Source organism: Podarcis liolepis, assembly GCF_965112155.1.
Source record: "Podarcis liolepis genome assembly, chromosome: 6".
In the NCBI taxonomy this organism is placed as follows: Eukaryota; Metazoa; Chordata; class Lepidosauria; order Squamata; family Lacertidae; genus Podarcis; species Podarcis liolepis.
In genome coordinates this window covers 11,981,437-11,989,828 of record NC_139559.1, presented here as the reverse complement: position 1 = coordinate 11,989,828, position 8,392 = coordinate 11,981,437, and the positions used below count along the sequence as shown (strand labels likewise).

Sequence of the window (8,392 nt, the reverse complement as noted above, 5' to 3'; positions counted from 1 at the left end):
TTTTATTCTTTATAGAAAATAATATGCAGCCCACAAGTGTGAACCCTCATCTGTGGACTGTTAAGATGAGATGCACATTGCAAAGCTTCTACAAGGGAGAAGCACGGTAACTAATGTATGAAGAACACATGAGAGTAAAGTGCCTTTTATTTTTAAAATAAGCATTGTACACGTATGCACTGGTGACTTTCTGCTTTTATTTGTTGCTGAGAATGGCTTTAATGATTTGGAGCTTCTTTGATTCCATCCAGATTTTCAGTTTACAAAAGTAATGCAGTGGCCTTTGTACTGGGAGGGAAAAGAAACCCAGAAACTAATTTCCAGGCATAACACACAATGGCAGCACTTCAAAAACCTTGAACAGCTAAATTAAAATATGGCTCCTTTCCCCCCACTCAGCATCGATTGATGTACACAATTTCCTAAACATCTGTTCAGCTGCTACCCTGTTAAATCTCACTTACCACCAATGTCTGCACATTAAAAGATGGATATACATTTAAAATACTCTAATTGAGTTTAAGCATTGTTTCATTGCCCAAATCATAGGATGAAGAGCACGAGACATGATTGTCTGTGGCAAATCAGCAGCCCAATTCCTAACACATTGTTTATATTTTCCATAACCCCCCCGATGGCTCCATTGTTGATGGAGGATCATGAAGAGCTCAGGTACAGCAAAATGATAGGATTATGATAATTGCATATGCTGTGGGTTATCGCTTAAATCTAAAGTTGCAATCCTGTGTACATTTTGGATTAAGCATCATTGTTAGCAGTTGGATTGAGACTATATAGCAGGCTGCTATCAGGCTGAATGTGGGTAATTTCATTCATGCATGGTGTTTCCCCTGGTAGCATAGGAAATTCAGACAATTTCAGCAAGAGAAATGTATAGCTACATGTGGTTCAGATGACATGTACTCAGATTGTGAACTCTATAAATTGTACACAAATGTTGGGCCCATGGAGGGATGGTCTGTTGATGCCTTTAGCACCGATAGCCAAAAATGGAAGGCCCATTTTCACAGCCAATCACATACATCTGATTAGCTGGTTCTGAGCCAAACTACAGGGCATGACTATTTCCACCTTGTCTTACTTAATGGTGTGTGTGTGAGAGAGAGAGTGAGTCTTCCTTATTTCGTTGGAGGCACATTGCAGTCCTCAATGCCCAGAAGTATTTTGTGTGTATAATTCCATTCATAAGCACAGCCACCAATGATTAAGTGAGTGGGGAAATCTCATTAAGAAAGTTTTTATCAACAAATGTGGGTCCACATGTGCCGTTTCTTAATTGCTGGGACAAATGTAGAGTAAATATGTGCTTTGATGTTCACATAGAGCTCGCCCTCTACCTGCTTCAGCATTCCCGTAGATTGTGTGTGCGTGCATATTTTGATACTAGCTTTCTTAATAGAACATGTTATCTCAGGTGTGCAGCCAGCAACATGCTGCAAACATTTGCATTGGCATTTGCTTATAAAATTGACACTGCTGCAAAACCTATCTCCATACACAATACTCTCTTTGTGTCAAAATGTGAAATGCTAGTAGCCTGCAGGATGCAAACAGCATGCCGGGGTCTCTAGGATGCTATGATCCAAATGTCCATGCATTCCAGATATGGGTCAGGATGATGCCATGCTTAAATCAACGCCCTCTAGTCTGCTTCAGAGATTACTTTTCTCCCTTTTGCTATGGGACAGGGACAGGCAGGTGTAAGTTCAAGGCTATTATTGACTTGAGATTTATTGTTACTGGAGGTACAGCCCTATCTATCCATGTTTACTATAAAGCAAGTCCCATTGTACTCACTTTGACTTATTCAGTAGTTATTCGGTCCAGTACAACTGAAGGAGCGTCTCCACCTCCATCGTTCTGCCCGGACACTGAGGTCCAGCACCAAGGGCCTTCTGGCGGTTCCCTCACTGCGAGAAGCCAAGTTACAGGGCAGAGGGCTTTCTCGGTAGTGGCACCCACCCTGTGGAATGCCCTCCCAGCAGGTGTCAAAGAGAAAAGCAACTACCAGAATTTTAGAAGACATCTGAAGGCAGCCCTTTTTAGGGAAGCTTTTAATGTTTAATAGGTTATTGTATTTTAGTGTTCTGTTGGAAGCCGTCCAGAGTGGCTGGGGAAACCCAGCCAGATGGGCAGGGTATAAATAAATTATTACTATTATTATTATTATTATTATTATTATTATTATTATTATTATTATTATTATTATTTATTTGCCTAAGCCTATAGCCTAAGTAATGGCTGACCAGAGCTTCTGTCCTCAGCCTCTGTCTACTAGCAGCTGCTGCTACATGATTTCATAAAAACTAAGCATGCCACTAAAATATTAGAATGGCTGTCCTTCCTTGGAGGTTTTTAAGCAGAGGCTGGGTGGCCATCTGTCAGGGATTCTGACAGTGATTCCCGTATTGCAGGGGGTTGGGACCTCAGGGTCCCTTCCAACTCTACAATTCAATGATTCTAAGGCACTTTTAGGTGCTGTTTCCATCTACTAATGCAGGTTTCACAGGTTTAGCATTCCTTCCCCCACTCTCAGTGAAACAAAGATGGAAAGTTGCTTTCTGCTTCTTGGTGTGTACCAGTTTCAGCTGTGGCCTTTGCAACCCATGCATTGGTAATCTCACAATTGGATTACTGCACTGTGGGCCTACCCTTAACGGTCTTCTGGAATGCTGCAGCCAGGGTGTTAAATGGGAGATTCAGACATGTACACATTCTGTCTGTGCTTAGAGAGCTGCACTGGCAGCTAATTAGCCACCGGGCCATAGGCAACATCTTGTTAATAGCACATAGAGACTGGAACAACTTGGGCCCTGTTTACCTGAAAGACCACCTGCCCCTATATAGATCATGGGCATCATCTGAGGAGCTCCGACTTGTGGCACTGCATTTTACAGACCATCGCATGGTGGTGATTTGTAGAAGTTTATTTCCCACTGTTACCCCTCTTTTTTGGAATTGTCTTCCCTTTGTACCATCAGCTACCTGCTTCAGAAGTCTTTGGAAAACATACATTTTTTCACCTTGGGCTTTCCCTGATTGTTAAAGGTGGAACTTGTCCCTTTGTACAGTATATTGCATCCTTGAACTTCTTTGTTGCTCTTTGGGGGAAAAAATGTATGGATGGCTTTTCTCGCAGGGGTGCCCAAACTTTTTTCAAAGAGGGCCAGATTTGATGAAGTGAACATGAGCTTTTTTTAGGGTTGAGGTTTACCCCAAAGTTGTTGAAGTTGTTGTGTTTTTTGGGTTTTTTTTAGGATTTAACCTCAAAGTTGTTGAGCTGTTTAGACAATTTTACCCCGAGAATTGTTGAGGTTTTTAAGGATTGAAGTTGCTGAGCTTTTTTTTAGGATTTTACCCCAGGACATATACTGCCATGGGGGCTGCATTAAATTGACGGGTGGGCCGGATTAGGCCCCTGAAACAGCCTTTGAACATGCCTGTAAGTTCTTGCGTTATGAATGCCTGTGCATTTCTAGTGTGAACAAGATGTATGTTTGCATGTTCTGCACTGGTCAAAGATGGCCATATCTGATGGCTATTAGTGTCTCCTAGATGTGTCACAAGAAAAGGATGTGAGTGAAAGAGTGGCAAAGGCAAGCCTCTGCATCTGAACAAAAGGGGACAGCCAGCATTTGTGCATAATAGGAGCCTCTGCATCACATTGGGGATTACAAAATGATGATGGAAAGGTAACCAGAAAGGGGAGGTTAACCCAAGTGAAAAGGGTCACTGAGATGAGAGAGTGGACTGGGAGCCTTTGAGTGATTGTGCTAATGGATTTTGAAGAAGACATTTGGAGTACAATTCCAGGGGTTGGGGAGCCCAGCAACTGGCACGATGGAGCAGTTAGAGCTTTGGATCTTTTAGACTACTTTGTTTCGGTTCCAATATTCCATCTGTAAAATGGGTATATCTCTGAACATGGGCCATTGGCCTGATGCAGCAGGCTCTTTTTGCGTTCTTATTCTCTTATGGTGCCTTGCTCCTCAACACATGCAGAACAGCTTTAAAACATCTATTTAGGATGTATTGCTCTGGCTCTTATTAATGGAGTCGGAATTCAGGCTCTGGTGACTAAAATGAGATGCATTGATTGTGGAGAGTCACATATCGAGCCCCGAGAAGCTGAAGGCTTGCACTGTTTTGAATATTTTGAATACTGGAAGCATTGCACGTGAAATGGTTACTGGCACTGAGGATGAAAGGAGGATTTGGGTTGAAACATTTCCAGCACATTTTAATCTTTTGAATCTTTGAACCTTACCATTATATAGCACTTGATTTCATTTCGATGAACATTTTGGTCTTTCTGTTACCAAAAACTGGGTTGCATTTGAGGGTGGAGTTGTCAGTCTGTTTATTTATTTATTTATTTATTTATTTCCTTTCTAAATCACCACCCATAAGTCTCCAAAAACCTATTTACAATAAAAAGGTAAATGACCCCTGGACGGTTAAGTCCACTCAAAGGTGACTATGGGGCTGCAGTGCTCATCTCGCTTCAGGCCGAGGGAGACGGTGTTTGTCCGCTAACAGCTTTCTGGGTCATGTGGCCAGGATGACTAAACCCAGTGCTTTTTTCTGGGGGGATGTGGGGGTACACATACCCCTAAACATTTTGTGAATCTAAGTTTGGTCTCATAGAGGGGCAGTATTTCGATATGAGTAGGAAAATGAGAGCACCCCTAAACATTTTTAAAGAAAAAAAGCACTGATTCCTGCTTTCCTGCTTGGCAGGGGGTTGGACTCGATGGCCCTTGTGGTCTCTTCCAACTCTATGATTCTATGATACTATGATTCTATGATTAAACCACTTCTAGCACAACGGAACACCTTGATGGAAACCAGAGTGCACGGAAACGCCATTTACCTTCCTGCCACAGTGGTACCTATTTATCTACTTGTACTGGTGTGCTTTTGAACAGCTAGGTTAGCAGAAGCTGGGAGAGAGCAACGGGATCGGCACATTCAAGAGGCTCAGTGGTTTAGACCACAGCGCCACCTGCGTCCCCCAAAAGAGGCTCTGGCAATCCTGACTTCTACCCTGCAGCAACCTCAGCCTGGCTTACTTCGAAAGAAGGCTGTGCTGCAGTGAATGAGACCATTTTAGAATCATAGAATGGTAGCACTGGAAGGGACCATGAGGGTCATCTAGTCCAACCCCCTGCCCCAACTCAAACCCATGTCCCTGAGAGTCTCATGCTTTACCAACTGAGCTATCCCTATTTGTTGTATATTAGCATATATAAGGCAGTTACTAGGTGGTTGGCCATCTAGTCCAACCCCCTGCTATGCAGGAATCTCAGCTAAAGCATCCATGACAGATGGATTTCAGCGACGCCCTGTGCAATGCCAAAATTGGGTGCCCCCAGCCACTCACATGCCATTCTAAATAATCGTGGCGACGTCCCCTGCAGCACCCTTGAGTCTCCGCACCCGGTGCAACCAAACTGGTTGTGCTCCCCTAAATCTGCCCCTGCAATGGTTCAAAACTCCAGGGAGTTTTGAAATTTGTTCATGTCGTTTCCCATCAAAGCAGATTGTTGTGCACCCTCTCCTCCCCCCAAAAAACATTTCCCTTTGTTGTGTTCAATAAACATATTGGGATTTGGGAAGAGAATGCACACTTCAGAACTCTTCCCTTTGACTTGACATTTACAGGTCCAGGCAGTCAGTGAGTGTTGTTCCAGTTGGCAGAAGACAAGGCAGGGAGAGGTTTGCCCAAGGCGATGCACCGAGTAGTCAGCCACATCCTGGATAACCACAAAGGAGTTCCTTGGCTCTGAGTTCCTTCTACAGTCCACTATTCAGTTAGCTTGACCATGCATGGCGTTTGCATAGGAACTTTCTCAACTAGAAAATCTCATCTCTATCCATCTCCAGGGGGCAGAAAAATCCATCTCCCATCATTTCCCTACCAAATCCTTCCAGTGTGTGCTGGATTTGCTAATTCCAAATGTTATCACGTCATGTGTGTTCTGTTTTTATTTTCGGGATCAGCTAGCCGGTCACGCGGCTCAGTTGGTCATTCATGCGGCACCTGTAAAGCCCGTTGGTACGGAACAGATCGTGGTCTTTGGATGTTGTTTTAGAGACTCCTGTGCATTGTTCCATTAATATGAGACTAGGGCTGGCTTGGGGGCATCTGTTGATACACAGAACTCCCCATGCCAATAAAGAGATGATTTAGATGGCGCAGGTGAGCATGCCCATATGTTTGATCAAGCAAACACAAGCACAATATATTCTTCAAAGGCAGCTCCTGTTAAAACAATACGGTGTAGCGAAAAATGATTTAGCTTTGTAGCAGCAAATGTCCGCAGCTCTCCTGAAGCGTCGCATCACTTCCATGCTAAAATTAATAAAAATGACAACACGGAGTTTAGAATAAAATAGGTTTAAACACTTAAAACTATTTAAAAGCATCTAAAAGCAATAAACACACCAAAAACTAATTCAAGAATATTGGGGGTTTTTTTGTTTTTTATCTATGTCATTTTAAATTGTTATTGATATTAATGTTGTATTTTTAGTTTTAGATTTTGTGATTTATGAGGAATTTTTTTCCCATTTGGTTGTGTACCTTTTGATGTGTTTTATTTATTGTTTATGGCTTTTGTTATGTTGGTAATTATGTAAACCTTGTCATGTTGTAAGTCGCCTTTAGCATTGTTTTAGCTGTGGAAAGGAGGCATACAAATAAAATGATGATGATGATGATGATGATGATGATGATGATGATGATGAGATGCAACCAAAGGATGGGTCTGTATGGATAAGCCTACCAACACAGAAAAGTGTTCAGCAGGCATCTCAGAGTAAAGGACTGTGTACACCTCATATCTGCAAGCAAGTACAGGTGCCACCATACCTTTAATTAATCACAAATGTGTTTCAAGAAGGTCTACACAGGGCAGATTTGGTGGTGTCAACATGTGGAGAATACATTGTGCTGGACAAGTCAGATACGTTCTGTTGGACAAGTATAGATTATCAACTCCATATTCTTTGATGTCTAATTCCAAGGGAAAACACATAACCAGTAAGACTGGGAAAATGCCAGCATTCCATTTTTCAGCTTTTTATATCTGTTTTGGGAAACTACAGTAGAGGAGGAATTGGGTGTCTTTTTGCTCAGTTTTGTGTGATGCATCTATTTTTACACGTTTACAGAACAGTAAATCCTCATTTTGCTTAATGGCTCTTGTACTGTCTGCTATGGATAATTTGCAACATAATCCTATGTATGGCTACTGAAAGTAAGTCCTTTGAGTTCAATGAGATGTGCTCCCAGGTCAATGTGTAAGACATTGCAGCCTAACTAACAGCCTCATATCCAGTGCTGCTCAGGAATCCTTGGAAACCCGAGAAAGTCAGTGCAGCTTTGAAAGGTTCAGTCCGCCATCTTGATTCAAAATGGCACCCAACCGTGCCCAAACATAGACATAAAAATGCTGCTGAATCTCAGGAACCATCATGCAAGATTTGGTTATGACATATTAACAAGTGTTCAAATTCATAGTGAACAGAAAAACAGCTTCCAAATAGACAGTTAGTTGGATAGATAGACAGACAGACAGACAGACAGACAGATGATGATAATAATGATGACCAGGGACATGAATTTCAGATGAAATGCAGTAGTTTTAAGTCTTAGCTCCAGCCAATAATTTCTTGGAAGTTCAGTAAAGCTTAATTAAAGCATTTGTCCTCTTAATTTTCACAGCTCTGCTTTTCTGCACTTTTAACCTCCTGCTGCTCTGACAATACGAAATGTCAAAAGAGAGATACAGTTTTTACACAATTTTAAACTCAGCTGGAAGGCAAAGATGCCTTGGGAAACACACACACACACACACTGAAACACACACACAACACACACACATATACAGAGAGAGAGGGTGCCCCCACACACTGGCTGGCTTTGCAGAATAATTCGCATGGATATATACTTGCAAAAATATTTTATTTGTGTGAGTCGTCATGCAAGTTGCTGAAATACACTCCTACAAATTGATTTCTGGTTCTTTGGTTGGCATTTTAATCTTCAGCTGATAGGATTGTGTTTGATCCAATTGTGAAGCTGGCCCCTCCTGTTGAAACGTTTTCATTTACTGAAACGCTTTGTCAAACCATCCTGCAGATATCTCCTCTGTGTGTGTGTGTGTGTGTGTGTGTGTGTGTGTGTGTGTGTGAACGAACACACTGGAACTGTCTATTAGCACTTTGCCTCCAACACATCGTAATTGCAGGTACCACTCAATAACTTGAATGTGTGAAACTTTTACCAATTTGAGGTGTAATTTAGTGACAACTCTATTTTTCAGATCCCCGCTGTGATCAATGACGAGCTAGGCTTATATTCATG

General features: G+C 42.1%; 1 protein-coding gene across 7 annotated transcripts in view; it reads left to right on the top strand.

Moving 5' to 3' along the window:
* Window positions 1-8,392, top strand: part of CDH4 (cadherin 4) — an 806,167-nt gene that overhangs the window by 304,147 nt on the left and 493,628 nt on the right. The window lies entirely within an intron of this gene.